Consider the following 23,286-nt stretch of genomic DNA (forward strand, 5'->3'; position numbering starts at 1 on the left):
TAGTCATTACGTCAGAGAATAGTCAAACCCAGTTGCTCTCTCTGCCTGGAGTCCCTTTGCCAAAATAGAACTAATTGTCAGCACATGAGTAATTCAGTACTGAATAAACCTCAGAACAGTAAAGTACATAAACCACTGTGCATTTTGCTGGCTCTCGTTGTCTCTTTGGATAGGAAGAAAAGGTCTCTAAGAGATAGATTTAATGTTTTTAATATTTTATATTTTATAGGGAGTTTGATCTTATGGTGACACAATATTTTATAACCATACCACCAATACTCAACCATCTAGAAAGGAGCATCTCATATTAATTACATGCTGGTTTCTTTGTCATTTGGGTGGATGGGTAGGTGAGAGGAATCAAGTCTTGTGGAATAGTGCTATGCCTCACTCTCCATAACTTTATTCCCCAAATGCATCCTGATCTTACTGTCGTGTAGTCTCTATCAAAAGAATTCTCTCATGACAACTTGCATCACAGTTTTGCCTGGAGACTACTAAATGCCCTACCAAATGAGTCTTGCTGCAGCCAAGTTTCAGTACCTTGTAATATTTACGAGGCTTATGAAATTGCATAATTTCTATATGAAAGTATTTTGAATGGTGGTAACCAACCTATGGCCCATAGTCACATTGGATTTTTTTAAGATTTCACATATAACTTTTGAAAAAAACTTGAGGAAAACTCTAATCATTACCTAATGGATTAATGCTGTGACTGAATATACTAATTGTTTGAAATACCCCAAATCATTGAACACTATGAAATACTCAATATATTCAGCAACTTAGAAAATTATGAGTGAAAAATTTACAGAGAAGGCCTAGAAGTCTTGGAAGCCCAGGGTTGTAGAACGTGTATCAGCCAGAAAGAAATAAAACAGATTTATAGCCTAAATTCACTGCAGGCTAGGCCTGCGATATTAAACAATCAATTTGCTTAACCACTTTAAACCCATTTCCTTATCTGTCAAGAGTAGGTATTAATACAAATTTTGTTACCTCAGTAATACAAGGAAAAAATTATTTTAACTTATGTAAGACATTTTGTAACCTAAAAATGATTGTACTTTCAGGTCACATGACAGACACTTTTAAATAACCGAGAATTTTCACCAAATTCCTTCCTGAAAACTATTCTAACTCATGATTCTTGAAGCTAATAAAAAATAATTAGCAGAAGGACATATGTTAAGAGAGAACATGATACTTTGTGGTAGCCAAAACAAACAAAGCAAAATAAAACATACAAATTAAAATAGTAGAATTTTATCCTTTATTCATGTTATATGGCCAACATAGGTCAGCAAAAGCCTCTATTCACATAATCTCTAAGGGAGTGGCCTTAGTGATCATGGCCACAATGACATCTTAGGAGAAACTTCCGACGTCTCAGCAGCAAGAGAAGAGAAACTGAAAAATTGTGGACGGACTTTTCACTGCCTGTGTTGCTCACAGATCCGTTAGGAAGGCAAATGGAATTTGGTTAAGCATTACTGGGGCAGGAGATGGCGGAAGGAGAGAAGGGAGAGACAGAGAGAGAGAGAGAGAAGAGAGAGAGAAAAAGAGGGAAAGAGAGAGGGAGGGAAACTTGTAGTAACAGTTCAAATAATATTGCAATCCTATGACCCACATATTCAGCCTAGTGCCCATTAGTTTTATTTTTCCTGATCCTCTACCGCCTCCCAACCTCTGAAAGGCCCCAGTGTGTGTAGTTCCCCCCATGTGTCCATGTGATGTGTTGCCATCATTTAGCTCACACTTAAAAGTGAGAACGTACAGTATTTGGTTTTCTGTTCCTGCATTAGTTTGCTAAGGATAATGGCCTCCAGCTCCACTCATGTCCTTGCAAAGGACATGATGTTTTTTCATGGCTGCATAGTATTCCATAATGTATAAGTTCCATATTTTCTTTATCCATTCTACTATTGACGGACATTTATATTGATTGTGTGTCTTTGCTTTGTGAATAGTACTGCAATGAACATACATATGCATATGTCTTTATGATAGAATGATTTCTATTTCTTTGGTTCTATATCCAGTAATGGGATTGCTGGATCAAATGGTAGTTCTATTTTTAGGTCTTAGAGAAATTGCCACACTGTCCTCCACAATGGTTGAACTAATTTACACTCCTACCACCAGCATATAAACATGTCTTTTTCTCCGCAACCTCGTGATTTTCAAGACAGCCCTATAAAAACATTTGTAGAACCTAATTAAAAGAGAAATTACTTAGGCAATGGTCTCCAATAAGAAAGAAAGTAAAACCTTTACTGATGTTTAATGTATATTAGAATAAAGAACAAAGATGTTAAGTTTTACAGGAATTAAATATGCAAATTCACATGTGTGTCTCATTCTGTACATGGGTGGGGTTAGAGGGTCTCAGGTACTGGTTGTGGCTTTCAGGATATCTTGAGGAAAGAAAATCCGCAGCTCAGTGGTGCCTTCAGATTTATCCACCTTCAGACCCGTGAAATATCTATTGCAAAATATTTGTCTGTGTATGGTTTAGATTATATCATTTTAAATAATAGGATTATCTTTGTAAAAATGGAAAACAAAAACTGCCTTATCTGTAAACTTAAAAAGTAAATTAACTAACCAGAATTTTGTAACATTTAAAAATAATCTAAGTGGATATCTTAATGTGATTTGACTCACTTATGAAAAATATGATAACACAACACTTTCCAATTAGTTTCCAAGAACTACTAATTGCCATTAGAGTAAATGAAATATAATAACTTCTTAACATAGAGTTCACTCAAAATTTTTCTAAATGCTATTAGTATTTGATAGTAACATTTTTAATTTAACTTTTAACTATTGAGAGGCAAAATTTAATATTGAATATTTTATATTTACATTACTCTTTTAAAAGGAATATGATTGAAAACTGACTAACAAAATTTCTTCCAAAACCTCACAAATAATGTTTTATTGAAAAGTGCTGATGTATAAAATAAATTATCTAAAATTATTTACTTTTATATTATCTTTTAAAATCTCCATTGCATATATTTTAATGTGGATATTACATTATTATATTACTGCGGTACTACCTGTTTATCACCCATAAATAAACATAAATATATTCTGGGTGTGCCTTCAAATTTAATATGGGTGGATTTGCAGTAACCAAAATGGTTGAGTGCCATTATTCTAATTGAATATATTGAATGACTGTAATTAAAATCATATTATATTTGTGTACATCTGTATAGAATATTGAAGGAAAAAAGCCAAACGCTGTAAAGCATTTGAAGAGATTTATTCTGAGGCAAATGTGAGGACCACAATCAATGTAACAGGCTCAGGAGGTCCTAAGAACAAATACCCAAGATGAATAGGTTACAGTTTTGCTTCATATGTTTTAGGGAGACATAAGACATCAATTAAAATATGTAAAGTATAAACATTGGTTCAATCTGGAAAGGCAGAACAACTCAAAGCAGGGGCTTACAGGTCACAGGAGGATTCAAAAGTTTTTTGATTGGCAACTGGTTGAGAGAGTTAATTTATTATCTGAAGAACTGTAATCAATAGAAAGGAATCTCTTGGTTAAGATAAGGGGTTATAGAGAGGAAGATTCTTATTTTGTAGGTGAAGACTCATAGACGACCACTCTTAGAGGCAGTAGATGGCAAGCATTTCTTATTCAGACCATTAAAAGATGCTAGGCTCTCAGCTAATCTCTTTGAGGTAAGAAGAAGATATGGAAAGGGAAAGGAATTCTCTACAGAATGTAAATTTCTCCCACAAGAGGCAGCTTTGCAGGGTGATTTAAAAATAAGTCAAATAAATATATTTTGGGGTAAAATATTTTTATCTCTTTTGGGGCCTGCTATCTGCTATGTGATGCTATACTAGAGTTGAGTTAGAATTTGGTATCTTATTGCTACATAAAGTCTATTTTGTCAGTCTGCAGATCTTGGTTTTATTGTTGATGCTGGTTAGTTGTGCCTGAATTCCAAAAAGAGGAAGGTATAATGAGACATCTAGTCCTCCTTCCCATCATGGCCTGAACTCGTTTTTCAGATTTCTTTGGAATCTCATTAGCTGAGAGGAAGAGGTCCATTCAGTTGATTGGGGGGCTTAAAATTTTAATTTTGGTGTACAGAATAACATTTGAGTTATTAAGTGACATTTTCCCTGCACCCCCTTAATTGTTTATACTCTAGTGCCTCTCACCCTCTCCCAAACTTTCTCATTTCCTGCAGGGGAGATAAAAAGTCAGGAAAGGAAAGAATACTTGAATACTGATAAATCTCTAAATGGCACTGAGTTCTAATCTCCAGCCAGGACCAACTGCTAATCCAATCCCAGGTTACAGAAGAAGATCTGCACAGCTCTTCCATGGGTAGAGTTCTTGCTATGGTCAAAATCTTAGCACTCCCCTCTTCCAGCCTACTCTTGGCCAGCATGGTGAATGGACAAAGGAAATATCTGCATGTCATTTCTAGGTGGGTGAAACTAGAAAAGCCTCAGAACATTCCTGTATCTATTAGCAGGGCATAGCAAACTGTGGGATGGTGTCTGTGTTCCTAGAGAGAGCATAAAGTAATGAAGAAGTGAAGAGTATCCCCTCAAATTCTTCACCACTCAGGACTACTCATGAGTGACTGAATATCTTTTGAGCTCTCTAAAGAGCTGCAGAGGTAACAGACAAACTAGAGAACTGAATGAATCCCAGAAAATGGAGAAGAGGAACAAATTAGCAATGACCTGTGGCATTGAGGAGCAAAGGCCAGAAGGGACTCCTGAGATTTCCGTGGATGCTAAGGTTGATAGCAATATTGAAAACCACATGTGATCTCCTCCCCATCCCTAAGCTTCAGTAGATGAGCCAACTGGAATCTAGACACAACCCTAGAGGAAACAGCAGCACTTTACAAAAGAAGATGAAATTTTCACCACCTAAAGGAATAGAGTTTCCATGGAAAAAATGCGTTGTTGCAAAAATAAAACTATATATTTTACATATATGAATTTATGAACTAAGAATCACATCCCATGGAGGCTTGAGTGTAGGTGGGGATGAAAGCTGGAGAACTACAGAGGAAGAGACGCAGACGAAGAAATAGATTGATGGAAAGTAAAGACGTGTACATACCTATGATTCAATAAATGTGCTTCAAGTACTTATTATATACAAACACATTATGAAAGTTTGAAGAATATAGAGAAGAACACAAACACTTTATTCCCTCATAAAGCATAGCTTGACATTGAGGTTTGAAGTTTCTAATAGTTATATAGTATCTTCTTCTTCAGGAGTAGAGGGAATCATTCACTCTGCCTGGAGAAGTCAGGGATGATCAAAACAATGGTGATACTGAAGCTGGCTGTTGCGGGATGAGAAGGAGTCATTCAGATTGATTAAAACAAAGGAGGGGGAAAAGCATCCAAGCAGAGGGTTTTCTCTGTGCAAATCACAGAGGTAGAGAAGAGGACAGTAAAAGCATTTCAATATAGCCAAAACTCATGACATTTAATGGAATCGCTACAGATTCTGAGATGTTCCATATATTCTGGATTAGAAAATATTTTGAATTTATCATACATTGAAAACCACAGCACAAATAATCTACCTACAGTTGAGTAAATTGTCATATCATTCTACAAATTTTTCATAAATAAATCTATTCTTTCGCCATAGGGGCAATATTGCTTCAAGTGCTTTGCACTTTACTTTGCCTACCCTTTGACTTCTGTTTAGCAAAACGTTTTTATTTTAGTTGGTATCTTCTAAAGTATTCTTATTTGTACATTCTAAGCAGCAACTTGCGTTCCAAATATTTCACAGTCATTTAATTTCACCACTTGACTTTAAAAGCTATTTGATCTTAGTAGGAGATTGCCAGCTCTTGAAACATGTGTCTTTAAAGAGCAACCTATTGCTAAAACATATAACCATAACCCATTCGTCTGCAGTCATTTTCCCCACAGATAAAAGGGTCATTTTAGATAACTGCAATAATAGCCATTTAAGGTACATATTATTAACATTAGAGGTCAAGGTACTTTGCAACCTCTAAATAGATGAGATGTATAGAGCATCAGAAGCAACAACACATACATACATTAGATTTTCAATACCCAAACATTTTCCACAGAAATTATTAATTTGTTTTGAAAAGTTCCTACTTTAGGGCCAGATACCCTGGACATTTGTAGTTTGAGGAGGTCAAGTGAGTATCATGAATTGTCTTGATCATGAACATCAATCAGGCTTGGAGCAGGACATCTGTATATGTCTCTGGACCAGAGAGGATTTTACAAGAGATGTGTTATCTGGGTGTCGTGACTTCTTACTCAGCTTTCAAATAATTGTAGTAGAAAATATACATTGTAGAACTAGTTCAGCCAGAAGGGTAAGAGATTTTTCTGCCCTCACCAGTGTGTTTTTCCTCCCAGCTGCTGCCCTGCTTCCAGCTGGGTCCAGTAAGGTTAAGAACATATTTCTGAGACATGGAGCTGCTTGATACTGAGAAATCTGTCATGCTCGGACACCTGATTTGCCTCCCATGACAGGATTTAGCATCAATAATACATCTGTGTTGCCACAAAAAGCAGAGCAGACTATTTATAAATATTTAATTATTTATGCCAATTTTTTGTTTGATTGTCATGGATACTTGAGGGACTACTGGAATTATTTCAAAAATGCTTATCTGATGGATAACTTTGCTATCTCACATGATGGACCTAAACTCTACTAAACTTCAGGAAATATATTGAAGATTGCATTCTGTATTTCTGAATTTAATGGAGAACATATTAAGATAACTAGATAACCTATAAGTAGAAATAGAGCTTTCGAATAACCAAATACTATTTTGCAAGAACTGAAGAAGAAGAAATGGGAGGTTTTATTTCAGTTGTCATATATAAGAAATTAAAAATACAAAATATCCATCATACAAAAACACAAAATATTAAAATTTACATCATGGGAGATTTCTATGAAGAAGTTGGAGAATATGGTTGTCAGGAAAACAAAACCATGTTTAAATTACTCTGTGGTTTTAACTGAGCTTATTACTGGAAGGTACTCCTTCAAGATAACTCCAGAGCAGCCATATCTTCCTCTGTGGCCCACCCAGGGAGATCAAGAATGGAACATTTTATAATCATCTGATTTTTATAGAGTATAACATGTCAAAACTATAATTATGAGGTTAAAAAAAACATAAAAACAATATCTAAGTGTCAAACCAACAGTTTAGCTTCTAAAAGTACTGCCCAATGTCTGTGACGTCAACAGAGAAAGTAGGAATGAAATAGCAGTTAAGGAAAAAAAAGACCCAATATTTTATTACCTTTTCCCTCCCCAGAAGCTCCTTCTTGGAAATTCGTTGAAAGGAGAATATATAAAATGAGAAAACGACAATCCTTTAGAAATATTTTCAGCACTACTCAATAAAATGTTTAAAAGTCTAGAAAGCATTTGGTCATAAACAAGAATGAGACAATAAGCAAATGCCTTATGAAATTTATAGTATCAAGGAACTTACCTGAGTTACTAAGTCAGTCAGGGAAGAACAAAACAAGGAAGAACAATGAAATAAGATGACTTAAATGAAGTCCTGTGAAAGGCTGGAGGAGGGAGCTAATATTTGAATAGTGCTTTCCTCAAGAACTCAAAGCATTACCGTGTACTGTCCTGTAGCTTGGAGATTTAGTTTTTGTCATCTGTAACTGTTTCCATATTTGTATACAGACAGTTAAACATAGTACAGTTTAAGTGAGCTACGACGATACCTTAGTATTGTCCGTTTAGTATCAATGGCTTAGCTGGAATAAGTTGCTCCATGGAACCAATCCATGAGACGGTCAGAAGGCAGGGTGGTAGACGTGGAGCAGAACAGAGAGGAGCGTGTACTCTGCAGAGTGGAGCAGGGTGAGGTGAAGCACAGTAGAGCAGATCACAGGCATTTACTGTAAACATGGGCAAAGCTACTCCTAATATTTGTGGGGCAAGTGTACAAATAGAGAAACACATATATTATATCTAAATATGGAAAAGTTATATTTCTAGCTAACCAACTGTTAAAATAAAATGTGTTACATACACCCGAGTAATAACAAACTAGAAAATATCTTTAAGTTTATGGTTTTTGAATGACTAAGTCAGCCAAATACCAGAGGCTACTAAATTCAATTGTTATTGCACGTGGCTGGTATTTTGTTGATGGCTGAAGAGGTCTGCATAGATATTCCATAAGCATATATAATTAATAAATTATTATATCTGGATTCCACGCACTTTTTTGTGCCTTTGTTTCTGCAAAATCATGACTTGTACTATTATCAAGCTTTTCACATAATTTGTGTTCTAATGCCATCTAAAGATGTAAAGAACTAAAATAATAGCATTGAATTACATTCAGAGGTGACAAGAGTTGATTTTTATCAAGAAATATGCATTAAGTTAAATGTAAAAATAAAATAAAATTTTCCCTTATATGTACTTCAGAAGTAATTTTTCCTCTAACAGATTCAATATTATCTACTAAAATTGAGGAACAGAACACAAATTATAATAGATGAATAGGATAATTTTAAATTACGTTATATAATACAGCTGAATGTTTAATTTTGTAAAAAAATTTAATTGAATCCTAATAATTTTATAAAAATAAAACTACTCATATTCAGAACATTCAGTAGTAATCCAGATGGCCATGTGGAGAACCGGAACCATCGAAATATCCCTTACACCTTATATACAACTATTGAGAATATCATGCTTCTCCATGAATATCCCTAAACTAAGAATTGGAACACTGAGAAATGACATTTTGTTAGGTAATAATTTCTTGTAGTCATTCTATTTAAAAGAAGAGTTTGACAAGTTCCTTTGTCTTTTACTTAAGTGCTTCAGCTGATCACATCCTCTTCATAATCTGAGTCATGTCCATCTTCATGTCAGCAGTCCCATGAATGTCAGTGCTGGCATCGGATGTATGGGACAGAAAAAGAGATGTGGAGAAGCATTTCTCTGAGGCCTAAGCAACATACAGTCAAGAGAAAGACTATATTGGCTTGAAGGTGTTGTTTTGCTAGAAACAGAGGTATCCATGTGTTCTTCAATAATTTTATGTTTTGTGTGTCTTTGTGATATGTGACCAGTCAAAGCACTGGGCAAGGCCTCTTGTGTCCTGGCTGAAGAGTAGCACTGACTGCAGGATCGGGAGTCAGACTTCTAGCGTTTGAACTAGGGTTTCACCATTTACTAGGTGGACATATCAGACTTTCCTGATGCATCTCTGCGGATCCTTTTAGCCAGAACTTCTCCAGAGCTTTTGGCTGCTATTTCATCTAAGCCATTGCTGCAAAAACACACTATGCATGGGCTTCAAAGGACTTCAAAAGGAAGCAAATCAACGTTACCTTGAATCATTCTCCTGCATTGAACCCTGTGCCGCTTTCTTTGGTGCATCCCTGTTGATGATAAAATGAAGTACCAGGAGATCCTAAGCACAACTGTGCTTGTGTGATCCAAAAATAAATATGAGAAAAACATTTGACCAATGGGACACATGAATCCATGGGTGATTCTTCCCCTTTCCTCTCCTTCGATGGATAGTCTCGAGATGTATTCATTACAAAGCCTGTCAAAAGATGGTCCAGAGAGATCCCTATCATTTGCACTAGTTGCCAAATGCTGATCAACTCAGTAATGCTGCCTCACATTGACTCTCTTCTTTCCAGTTCCAATCTTTTTTTCCTAACCCCTGCTTCCCTGGCTTCTCTTAATCTAACCCAATTTTAGCACATAAACCTTTGCCACAGACTCAGTTTTCAGAGTTACCCAGGCTAAGAAAACGCATGATCATAGGTAAGTTAACTTCTTTGCACTTCGGCTTCCTAATATGGAAATGGGTAATAATAGAACTTATCTCTTAGGGTAGCTGCACTGATCAAGTGCATTTATACATGAAAAAACACCTAGAACATTTCCTGATATACAGGAAGCAGAACCTGAAGCAAAGGTTTATGTGCCAATTATTTTTACATCACCTTTTTCCAATCACAAAATTTCTTCAAATAGAAGCCAATGTTGTTGGTTTCATGGCTATTTTCTCCTTTATTTATGTATGTTGAGCACAAATCATGAGCCAGACACCATGCTATATACCAGAGATTTAGATAAATAACATAATCCTTCTTTTAAATACACCTATAGCCTTGTGAGAGAGGCAGAAAATAAAAACAATAAATACAGAGTAATAAATACTGACAGGGCATTCACGATACTTTGAAGATAGAAAACAGTCACCTGAAATGAGAGGTTTGAAAACTCATTTGAGATGAAACTGTAGCTTAGGTAAAATTTGAAGGGCACACAGTAGTTAACTGGAATAAGTAAAGTATTGAGACAATTTCAGAGAAAAAAAAACAATGAATATGTAATATATGGGTGACATGGAAGGGAAGAGTACATTCAAGTATTATAAGAAGCTCCTTTACATGTGGAAAGCTCAAAGTGGGGAGAAGGAAAGATGTATATAAAAAGAATCAAGGGCAAGACTTTCAGAAAAAAATCAGTAAGGGATGATAGAAAGAACTGGAGGGAGCAATATAGGAGGCTGATTGAGTAGTCAGACCAAAACATATGGCCAGAATTCAACAAGTGACAGAAGTGGAAGAGAGGCGAGGATGAAACTCAATTGAATTTTATGAAAGAAAGAGCAATATAAACATAAACAGGTAAATAGATGATTGGTAGAGATAGACATTACAAATCTATGTATATGTATGTATACATAGACATATAGCTATGTATGGTGACTTATGGGCTGGTAGGTTGAGAGAGAATCATACACTATTCTCAGATCTTGGTTCAGAAAAGGTGGTGGAAGGGTGGTAGCAATAATCAACGTAAGGCACATCAGAAGAGGAATCATTAGGAATGTAGTTTGGGGTGGCTTATGATAAGTTCATCTTTAAACATGTTGAATTTGAGAGGTCTGTGTGGCAAAAGAGAGCAAATATGCAAAGTCATGAAGCAGAGCAGAGAAGCAGTTGCACTGTCTCTGGAGGGAGAAAGGAGAAAAGAAGAGAGTACTTGAAAAGAAGAATACTATCAGAGGCTTTGAAGATTTGTTCTTTTGAAAATCTTATATACACTAATATATAACTAAATACAAATAATTCTAGTTGTTTAAGTTCTTTGACCTTCCATATTCAGCTAAGAAAATAAGAAAAAGTTACTTTGTTTTGATTAATCTTTGCTAGTATCCCACAGGGTCAGGAAAAGCAACAACTTCAAAATGTCAATAAACAGTTACCTGAATCACCCACCAAGAGTGAAAACAATAAGAGCAGTTGACAGTTTCCATATATCTGGGGCATATTAAAAATACAAGTTAACACTAGATATCACAAATGATAAATATATGACTAGTTAAAATAATCTGAGATAGAGAATGTTCCAGTATAAATTACAGAGATTCTTTAGGAAAGGTCACTTAGGAGGTGATATTTAAGCCGAAATCTAGAAAATGATGAAGAACCAACCACACAAAAGCAAGGGAATGTTGCATACACAGAATGGTGTTATGTAGACCTGAGAACCAAAATATATCTAAGAAACCCACTATTTTGTGGCAATTATTCCCTCCAAAAGGAAATGCTTAGAAACCAGATGATTTCAGTAGCATGGCTTCTAGGAACTGAAGCCATGTACTCAAACATAAAATTCAGCTTCTTAATCACATTCAAGAATTGAATGCTTGGGCAAAAGACCAACCTAGAACTAAATTCCCAGACTTTGGTTAATTATGAAAATGTCAAAGTTGCACAGACTACGGTATAAAATTATACATGGGCTTCATTAGACTAACTTATGGTTTCCATTAGCTACTGAAATGTCTCAACAGTATGGGAAAACACAAACGAAATGTATTTTAAGACAATTTCATATCCCAAAGTATATGCCATGAAGTTCTCTTAGTCTGCATTAAAAACAGAGGATTATTATCAAATGAAAATAACATGCTATGACCTACACAAATTCTGACTCGTACATGAGCAGTATAAAAAATTAAATATATCTATCAAGCCACAAGTTCATGGCAGCCAAATTTGGCTGTTTGAATATGTGAAGTTTCAGTACTGACATTTTCTTTGGCAGGGATGGGATCAGTTTTAAAATAAATACCAGTAAACAGCCTTCCCCATTAATTACATGTGTAACCACCAGCTGTTGGTCCAAATTAAAGTCTATTTTCTTTTAGTTTTCTACACCCCAATCCCATAATCATCAAAATAACTGGAAAAATTGAAGGAAGATAACAGTAGTAAAACACTCGTATATATCAACATACTCCAAACAGCAGTGCAATATGACACATATGCTTTTAACACCTACTCCACATCTAGTTATAGTTTCAACTGGTAGCTGTTATATTAAAATGTTCATAATACAGTACCTGCACATTGTGGGTGTTTGTTAAATGGAATATTAAGATGAAAAACACACAATTGTAGCCCTTAAGGAGCTTTCTTTTCAGTAAACTTTATTTTAACTTTCAGGAACCAATTCTTATAAATGTAACAAAAGATGGTAAAGTCTCTTCCAGAATAAAAATAGTTCGTTAGTGATCACAGACATTTTAAGAAACTAATTCAGTAAATTTACTTAGATACTGGCCAGGTGGCTGAAACATTAAAAATATCAGATTAAATTATTAAGAAATCTGAAGTTTAGAGAAAAGCAGGGTGGAAAATCATTGTAAAAATAGTAGAGGTAAACATTAATCTGTGCCTTAGTCTTTCCCAGTGAAAGATGAGCTGCAATATATATCATTATTATAGAAATATCTTGACCTCCACACACACACAAATATCAACCCCACCTACCAAGACTGGTTTTAGATTTTTAAAATGTATTTTATTATATTTTTTGCTTAAAAATGACTTTATGACCTAGAATACTGTTAGATCAGATTTTTGCCATTCAATCTTACAAATTCTCTATCATCTTCAGAATACTCCCGTCAAGCCTTTCCCTGACAATTTCCCAGCAGCCTTTTCTCCTTTCGTCATTCACAACTACTTACATTTATGGCTTTAGCCAGCATTTGCTTAAAGCCTAATAAATACCAGACACTGTTCTTTACATATATTGATTTATATATACATAAATCATATATTGATTCATTTTGTTTTCATTTGGATCATAAAAGGCAGATGCGTTATTATTATCCTCATTTTATAGATGGGGGAAACAGAAAAAAGCAGTTTAGGTAAATACTCCAAAACAACCCATAACAGTGAGTGGTGAAAGAGGAGTTTGAACCCCGGCAAATGGCTCCTGAGTCTATGTCGTTAATTACTACTCCACTCTAATGTTTCTTTCTGACCTTTGTATTTGTATATTGTATAGCAATATTGTCTTTACATCTTTATCTTCTCTTTTATACTGGGAGATCATAACAAACTTCATAACCAAAAAAAATTTTTTTTTAATCTTTGTGTCTTCAGAACCAACTATGCTATCTGGTATCTTGTAGATATGCAAAAATATGTGTTGAATATATGAATTTATAATTTAGACTGGAAGGCACTTCCTTGTCAAAAGAACATAGATTTTAAGATTTCCACGGAGAAGTGAAATTTACCGATATGATAATACTACAAGATAAATTATTGCTCTTGAAACTTTTCAAAATTTCTATCATATGCAGTGGTGATTTACTGATGGTCAACTATCTGTACAAGTAATAAAATGTAACAGAAGAAAAAAGTCCATTTGTCAGATAAGTATTTTTTTCTATTCATTCAAAAATTTGATAACAATTTTTTGGGTTATATTTTTAATCTGGCACCAACTCTAACTTTTCTAAATTATACTTTAAGTTCTGGGATACACGTGCAGAACGTGCAGGTTTGCTACATAGGTATACACGTGTCATGGTGGTTTGCTACACCCATCAACCTGTCATCTACATTAGGTATTTCTCCTTAGTTTGCTGAGAATGATGGTTTCCAGCTTCATCCATGTCCCTGCAAAGGACATGAGCTCATCCTTTTTTACGGCTGCATAGTATTCCATGGTGTATATGTGCCACATTTTCTTCATCCAGCCCATCATTGATGGACATTTGGGTTGGCTCCATGACTTTGCTATTGTGAATAGTTGTGCAGTAAACATACTTGTGCATGTCTCTTTATAGTAGAATGATTTATAATCCTTTGGGTATATACCCAGTAATGGGATTGCTAGGTCAAATAGTATTTCTGGTTCTAGATCCTTGAGGAATCGCCACACTGTCTTCCACAGTGGTTGAACTAATTTACACTCCCACCAACAGTGTAAAATCATTCCTATTTCTCCACATCCTCTCCAGCATCTGTTGTTTCCTGACTTTGGCATGATCGCCGTTCTAACTGGCGTGAGATGGTATCTCATTGTGGTTTTGATTTGCATTTCTCTAATGATCATGTTTGTTGGCCACAAATTTTTAATTTTTTTCCCCTTCCTTAGTTCACCATCAGCCTTAATTCTGCTCAGGAAAAGCCACTCTATTTCCAACTACTACAAACCAGATTAGTCTTTGTTTCTTTTTCTGCCATTGTTCTTTTCTCAGCAGGTTACAGCTGGCATTTTGTTGCTTTCAGCTGTAATGTAGGTTTTTCATACCCAAACTAGTTGTTCTCACTCACTTAATCACAGCTTAATCATAGGCTATCTCCTTGGTTTTTCAGCATCGTTTATGTCTTATGTATAAAATCTTCAGAGGAACTGTATGTCTTCTCAATTCACAATTTATTATGTGAGAATCTTTAGAAAAAAAAGCAGCAGAAAATGAGCCAGAGAGGGTAGCACGGGTGCTATGTCATGTGACATTAAACTCTGCTCCACATTACATGAGCATCAAGTGTCCACAAAACTAACCACGAAGTTTCCCTTATAGCTTTCCAGATAGTTTCTTTCTCAACAAATAAATAATTCTGCAAGCATTTTTCCACACAAAATGTGTTTGGTGACTGCTGACTTTTTCTCAACATTCTTTCATTCTTTCTGACTCTTCTGTTTTTGCTGGCTGAATCACGGATAAATTATTCAATGAAGTGAATGTGCTATTATCTACAGTGAAGATTCTGATGATCTCCAAGTTCACAGTATTGCTTTTTAGGGTCAGTCAATGTGAGACAGGAGGCTTGAGCAGAGGCTACATCACCAAATCACAGACAGTCAAATTTGTAATGAGGCTTTAGGGTGCACATTGAATATTTGGTTGAGAAAAGATTTTACAGTGAGTCCATAGTTCACAAAGCCTGGATGAATTCCTAGAAAGTGGAACTATAGAATGAGTCCAATGCAATGAAAATTTGTTTCCATCGATTTTTTATTACTAAAATAATATATGATCTTTGTAAACCATTTAGGAAATATGAAGAAGTACAAAAAAGTAAATGAAGATAAACCATAATTCTACTACACCCAAGTCACCACAGTTAATATGCTAATATATTTTTCAAATAATTTTATGCATATATAAATAAGACCTGTATAACTTTATTATTTATTTTGTTCACTTAATATTATGAACAATTTCCTAAAGCATTAAATATGCTTCTAAAAGTATTTAGGTGACTACAAAATATTTTGTCATATAGGTTAGTTGTACACTATAATAACCAAACTCCACTTCTGTGTATATTTTGTTTATTTGGCCATCCCCAATTTTTGAACATATTTTAAAATAACCACCATGATGTTTTAAATCAAACGACTTTAATGTTCTGCCTCCATGTCCTAGATTTCCCCATTGATTTTTTTTGTTGCTGTTATCGTTTAATATTTTAGACCCAGAGAAAGTGTGAACACAGTCCCCTGCTACAACAAACTAAGCAGTCAAGCTTCCCCCTTGGGTGGAAGTCATAGGGGTCAGCACATGCAGAGCGCAGTGAATAAATCTTGCCCTGGGAAAACCACCTTTGTGATCATGCTATCTCCCCTGCCAAGTCTCCCCACTGAATTCGGCAACAAGTGAGGCAGATAGTTTTGTTTGGGTTTCAACTTACTGTAAGCTGACAGCATCTCTCCTGAAACGGATTTCTTTCCCTCACTCTGTGGCCAAGAATGCCCAAGAATTGGCACTACTTCATGCATATTGTAGCGGGAGTGGAGTGGGAATGGATAACATAGGTAATCCCTGAAGAGTAGCCCTCAGTCAATGAGATATAAGCCTTCGTGGAGGAATGCATCTCTCAGTTAATCCTCCAGAGAAAAACTTATAGGCATTCTATACGCTTTTGAGATGTCAGGTAAAGCCAAGTCCCAGTTTCTCTCTGTAGTGACCTTGACAACAGATATTATGATAGCTTTTTCTCCTTCCCTTAATCTCTCCTATCCTTCATTCCAGGAGCCTGGTATCACTGCACTATTACAAGTCCTTGTTTCAGTCTCTGCCTTGAGCGGTGGGGAGATCAAATCAGTTCAAATAGTGTCCTTTCTGTAATTCTTTGTGGATACTACAGGTTATTTCCATTAGACTGATTGCTAGAAGTAGAATTGTTGGGATGAAAGCCATGAACAAAATTTAAATCAAGTATTTTGATACATAATACACACTGGTAAATTTTAATTAAACAGAATACCCATTTCCTAATTACCACATTTCTCTTCAAATAATTTATCTTTATTTCTAATTTTTTAAAAAACTTTAAATTATTTTTTGAATAATTTACGTTTTATTTTAGATCAGGTGTATGTGTGCAGGTTTGTTACATGGGTGTATCGTGTGATGTTGAGGTTTTTTTATATGAATGATCCCATCACCCAGGTAATGAAAATAGTATCCAACAGTCAGTTGGATACTACTCTCTTCTCTCCTCTTTCTAGCAGTGTCTGTTATTGCCATCTTTATGTCCATGATAACTGATGTTTAGCTCCCACTGATAAGTGGAAACATGTGGTATTTGTTTTTCTGTTCTTGCATTAATTTACTTAGGATAATGGCCTCCAGTTACACCCATGTTGTTGCAAAGGATATGATTTTGTTCTTTTTTATGGCTGTGTAGTATTCCACAGTATATATTTATGACATTTTATTTATCCAATCCACCACTAATGGGCACCTAGGTTGATTCCATGTCTTTGCTATTGTGAATAGTGCTATAATAAACATATGAGTGCATGTGTCCTTTGGGTAGGATGATTTATTTTCTTCTGGATATATACCCAGTAATGAGATAGATGTGTCAAATGGTAGTTGCATTTAAAGTTCTTTGAGAAATCTCCAAATTGCTTTACACAGTGGCTGAACTAATTTATATTCCCAACAACAGTGCATAAGTATTGCCTTTTACCCATTATCTCACCAGCATCTGTTATTTTTTGACATTTTAATAATAGCCATTGTGACTGGTATGAAATGGTATCTCTTTGTGGTTTTGATTTATACTTCTCTGATGATCAGTGATGTTGAGAATTTCTCATGTTTGTGAGCTGTTTGTATCTAGTCTTCATTACTGGGATGCAAAGTTTGTTCAACATACAGTCATCAATACATATGATGCACCACATACACAGAACTAAAAACATATACCATATAATTATCTCAATAGATGCAAAAGAAGCCTTCTATAAAATCTAACATCTTTTCATGATAAAAAAAAAAACTCTCAAGAAACTAGGCATCAAAGGAACATACCTCAAAATAATAAGGCCCATCTATGAAAAACCCACAGCCAACATTGTAACAAATGGGAAAAGCCGTAAGCATTTTCTTAAAGAACTGGAACAAGACAAGAATGCCTAATGTCACCACTCCTATTCAACATAGTCCTGAAAGTCATAGCCAGAGCAATCAGACAAGTAAAAGAAATAAAACTCATCCAAGTGGGAAAAGAAGTTAAGCTGCCTATCTTTGCTGACCATATGATTCTATTCCTAGAAAACCCCAAGGGCTCCACCAAAAGGCTCCTGGGACTTAAAAATGACTTCGGTAAAGTTTCGATATAGAAAATCAATGTGCAAAAACCAGTAGCATTTCTATATATCAATTACGTTCATGTTGACAGTCAAATGAAGAACACAGTCCCATTTACAACAGCCACAAAAAAGATAAGATACCTAGGAATACTTTTAACCAAGGAGGTGAAAGATCTCTACAAGGGAAGCAATGAAACATTGCTGAAAGAAATCACAGGTGACACAAACAAATGGAAAAACATTCTCTACTCATGGATTGGAAGAGTCAATATCATTAAAATAGCCGCAGTGTTGAAAGCAATCTACACATTCTATGTTATTACTATTACACCAATGTCATTTTTTACAGGATTAGAAAGAACTACCCTAAAACTCATATGAAACCAAAAAAGAGCCCAAATAGCCAATGCAATTATAAGCAAAATAAACAAAGCTGGCACTTCAAACTATACTACAAAGATACAGTAACCAAAACAGCATGGGCCTGGCACAAAAACAGACACATAGACTATATTTCTTTAAATAACTAACTATATAGGTGTTTCCTTTACCTGTGGAGGCCTACCGTAATCATCCCTTAGACAGTTCAAGTGCAATACCATAATTTTTAATCCAACTTCTCTAGCTCGCATCCAGTAGTTCTGTAATAACTCACACATACTAACACTCAAAATATATTAGTTGAATAAATAAAAAGAATTAATAAGGCATAATTTGAAGCACTTTAAAGTTTTTATAAAATAACCCTTTTGTCACTTTAGCCATCTGCTATCTTCCTGTTTAATTTAATATATAGGTTTAGCTATCTGTTTAACTCTTCTCTGGGTTCTCACCAACTCTTTTACCATTTGTTTTTCCTTTCTAATACAAACCAGTTGAAGATTTTAGTTTTTTGTCACTTCTTTTGCTCATTTTCTTTAAAGTTTTTTTAATAAAATTATCGACTTATGAACACTGACATATATTGTTTCAATGACAATCATAATATGTTGTAAATATCTCATTATCTATTAATTACGATATTGTTTTGTGAGGAAATATTCATACAGCTATGCAAATAGGCTTTGAGGTGACTTTTGAATGATGGACTTAATCAGGAATATCTGGAAGCCCCATCTCAGGGCCAGAGCTAAGATGTTATTAACATAGCTGACAATGAGTAGAATAGCACTTGGAACTAGAGGATGAGCTTAGAAAAGAGAACTCATTTCATAATTATTTGTGAAATTAATGCTATTTTATATACAGAATATAGGTGTAGCAATGGGATTGTTTAGAAATAATAATTGGATTAAAGTTAATATGGTAAGAACACAGAAAATAACTATATTATAAACCTAATGTAAATTTTATAAATCACTAAACCAGTAAAAGTTAATAAGGTTTTCTTTAGTTGACTTAAAGCAATTTTAAATAAAGATGAAGAAGCATTGACAGGTGCATATCAAAGTGAATACTGATGACAAAGAAGTTCTGAAGCAATGAGATCTCATGGCTTGATCTTCTATAATAAAGCTAAAATTCCCAGGGCAGACATCAGATTTTATTCTTGTTCATAGGGAAAAATTAGATGGGCTTCTAATAGTAGAAAGAAACCTTGAGGAAACAATCACAAGTTAATGAAATCAAATTCTCTTCCCTAAGGGAAGGAAATGGAAATGTCAGCAGAATTAAGAAAATTAACTTAGGAAGCTAATTGTATCAAATTTGAAAACTAGTATGATGAATTCTTGGGCTTCTTCTAGAAAGTAGAGTTCAAGGAAGTTGGCTATCCAAAAGAACACAGTTCTACCCAGTCAAAACAAATTATGCCAAGATATTTAAAAGCCAAAAAGGGAAAGAAGAAGTGAATATGAACACATCCAGAACTTTGGATAAAGTTGAAGGGCAAATGAGGTTACACATAGTGAAATTTAGAAGGAATATTACAAAAGGGAATAGTAGAATGAGAGTCATCAGAAATAAAATCTTTAGAGAGAATTCTGTTTTCAGAGAAAGATAAAAATCACAATTTAGGTGATATAAAGATTTCCATCGTTTTTTCATTTCACACATATTTATTATTCATTTTAGGCACTGGGCATTAACCAGAAAACAAACAACGTTTCTCCATTGGAAAGTTACATTTTAAAAATATAAATATATCATAAAAATTCATCAAATATCTTCCAATATATTTTCTGATGTTGTTTGTATTTGGTTCAATTATCTGCATCTTTTACATGTGTATTTTTGACATTGATGATTCATGCTAATTCAGAGTGATAACCCTGAGGGCAAACTCTTTTATAGACTGTATTCGATTAAGGAGGAATAACTAATACTTTTTAGAATAATACAAAATAATAAGGATTAAAATGAAAACATGTGTTGCTGTTGTTATTGTGATTGTTATTTAATCAGCCAGATCATCAAGATACAATAGACATGACTTTTGCCTTCACAATATCTACTCCTCCTTTCTTTCCAAGAACATTCTGACTTGTGTTTTCAGGTAATCTCTACCCCACGGCCCATATACACAGCTAAGTATCTTGAGAAATAAATTCCATTCGTCCTCCAGGAAAAGACGAATAATCCAAGGAGTTATCCCATTTCCCCTGCCAGTGATTGGTTCAGAAATGGACATGTGGCTCAGTTTTGCTTTTGCTTTATGAGGTATTTTCTTTTCTTTTCTTTATCTTTTTTTTTTTTTTTGAGTCAGAGTCTCACTCTGTCGCCCAGGCTGGAGTGCAGTGGCGCCATCTCGACTCACTGCCAGCTCCGCCTGCCGGGTTCATGCCATTCTTCTCCTTCAGCCTCCCAAGTAGCTGGGACTACAGGTGCCTGCCACCATGCCCGGCTAATTTTTTTTCAATTTTTTAGTAGACATGGGGTTTCACCACGTTAGCCAGGATGGTCTCGATCTCCTGACCTCATGATCCACCCACCTTGGCCTCCCAAAGTGCTGGGATTACAGGTGTGAGCCACCATGCCCGGCCTTATGAAGTATTTTCTACTGGAGGTTCTAAGTTCTTCAATATTTGAGTGAAACTATTAACACTGAGACACTTGGCATTCATCATCAATAAAGAGAAATAAATATATATATAAAAGAAAAGAAATACAGAAAAGAAATATATAAAAGAAATGAATATATAAACCTCTACCTTTAATCTTGTCCCTGAAGATGCAGCAGGGCATATTTTAAAAATCTTACTCTTTTGAGTCTTTTGATTTTTTTAATTCTCATCCACCCTTTACTTAAATACAAGAAAAAATGCAGCTAGTATGAGAAAGTCTTGATTCCTGTGTGGAACTGCTTTTCTAGGTGCTTTAAAATTGATTGATGTTCTATTTGACAGTCCTTTCCTAACTGATTTTACTCATATATCCTAACGAGTTCCCAGGAGACATATGACTCAAATACTGGTCCTCTCTTACATTTCAGGCTTATACCCTCAACTGTTTCTCTGAGTGTGAAATGCATGTCGTGCTCATGCAGCAGACCTAAAATGTCCCAAACTGAGCCCATTATCTTCTTTCCCTCAGTCTGCCCCACTACCTTTGTCTTCTGCCATGGTTTAGACAGCATCACCATCCTCTAGTTTAACCATCAGAAGTCGCTCTCTCAACTTCCTCTCTCACATTTGTTCCTGAAACACATTCTCTATAATGAACTATTTCTAAATCTAAATTATCTTTCAAACAAACCACTTACTTCCCTTTCCGTAGCCAAAGACTTGTACAATATCTTACTCTTCTCTGAATTTTACAATAGCTATCTAACCAGTCTCTCTGCCAATTTCGGCAGAACATCAAGACAATTCACAATCTGGCCCTTTTATACCTTTTAGAGTGGACTATCATTTTATTTTCCCTTATGACCCCATGCTACAGTCAGACCAAGATAATAATCATTTTCAGAATACGCTTTTCCTCTCCTTTGTTCACAGTGTTTTCCGGGATAAAATTTCCTTAGGTTCACCAGTTGATTGTTCACAGTGTTTTTCCGGGATAAAATTTCCTTAGGTTCACCAGTTGAAGTACTGTGAGTTCCTAACTTCACAGCCCAAACTTTCCCTTCACTTAGAAATCTTTCTGATTTCCAAGGAGAGTCATTCCCTTCCTCCTTGGTGTGCCATGAGGTGTGAGTTGGGCTTTACAGACACTTACTTGATTTCTGTGGCACTTACATAGAATACGTACTGCCCGTGAGTCATTAATGTATGGTTACTAGGTTAAAAGCCAGCTTAGATCTAGAAATTTGATGTTCATGAATTTACAAAGTAATATTTGTTCCACATGCTATGTTATTATAACAGTAATTTTCATCCATTTGTCAATACATTTTGTGTCAATGACGAATAAACTAAAACGGGCATAGAAAATAAAAAACAAAAACATTAAAGGCATGGAAACATAGACAGGGACAATTTTTACGAGCAAGGATAATTTACCTTTCTGATCACAACAGTTTTAAAAGGAACTAAATTGGACTGCCTCCTTCAGGTCTGTAAATTGACTCGACTACTAGAAAATATATTTTCCAGTCTGTCATTGATGGGCATCTGGGTTGGTTCCATGACTTTGCAATTATAAATAGTGCTGCAATAAACATACGTGTGCATGTGTCTTTATAGTAGAGTGTTTTATAATCCTTTGGGTATATACCCAGTAATGGGATTGCTGGGTCAAATGGCATTTCTGGTTCTAGATACTTGAGGAATTGCCACACTGTCTTCCACAATGGTTGAAGTAATTTACACTCCACTAACAGTGTAAAAGTGTTCCTATGATAAACTGAATAAAAAAAAAAAATATGTCACATGTACACCATGGAATACTATGCAGCCATTAAAAAAGAATGAGTTCATGTCCTTGGCAGGGACATCAAGGAAGCTGGAAGCCATCATTGACCACAAACTAACACAAGAACAGAAACCCAAACACTGCATATTCCCACTCGTAAGTGGGAGTTGAACAATGAGACCACATGGACACAGGGAGGGGAATATCACAGAGCAGGGCCTGTCAGGGGTTTGGGGGAAAGGGGAGAGAGAGCATTAGGACAAATACGTAATGCATGCAGGGCTTAAAACCTACATGACGCCGGGCGCGGTGGCTCAAGCCTGTAATCCCAGCACTTTGGGAGGCCGAGACGGGCGGATCACGAGGTCAGGAGATCGAGACCATCCTGGCTAACACGGTGAAACCCCGTCTCTACTAAAAAATACAAAAAACTAGCCGGGCGAGGTGGCAGGTGCCTGTAGTCCCAGCTTACTCGGGAGGCTGAGGCAGGAGAATGGCGTGAACCTGGGAGGCGGAGCTTGCAGTGAGCTGAG

General features: G+C 35.5%; 1 non-coding gene across 1 annotated transcript; it reads right to left on the bottom strand.

Moving 5' to 3' along the window:
* Positions 1-15,834: 15,834 nt before the first annotated feature.
* Positions 15,835-15,994, bottom strand: LOC111553005. Its single transcript, XR_002734797.1, has one exon. It is a non-coding gene; the product is annotated as a U1 spliceosomal RNA (small nuclear RNA).
* Between the last annotated feature and the right edge of the window lie 7,292 nt (positions 15,995-23,286).

This window comes from Piliocolobus tephrosceles, chromosome 19 (genome assembly GCF_002776525.5).
Source record: "Piliocolobus tephrosceles isolate RC106 chromosome 19, ASM277652v3, whole genome shotgun sequence".
Classification (NCBI taxonomy): domain Eukaryota; kingdom Metazoa; phylum Chordata; class Mammalia; order Primates; family Cercopithecidae; genus Piliocolobus; species Piliocolobus tephrosceles.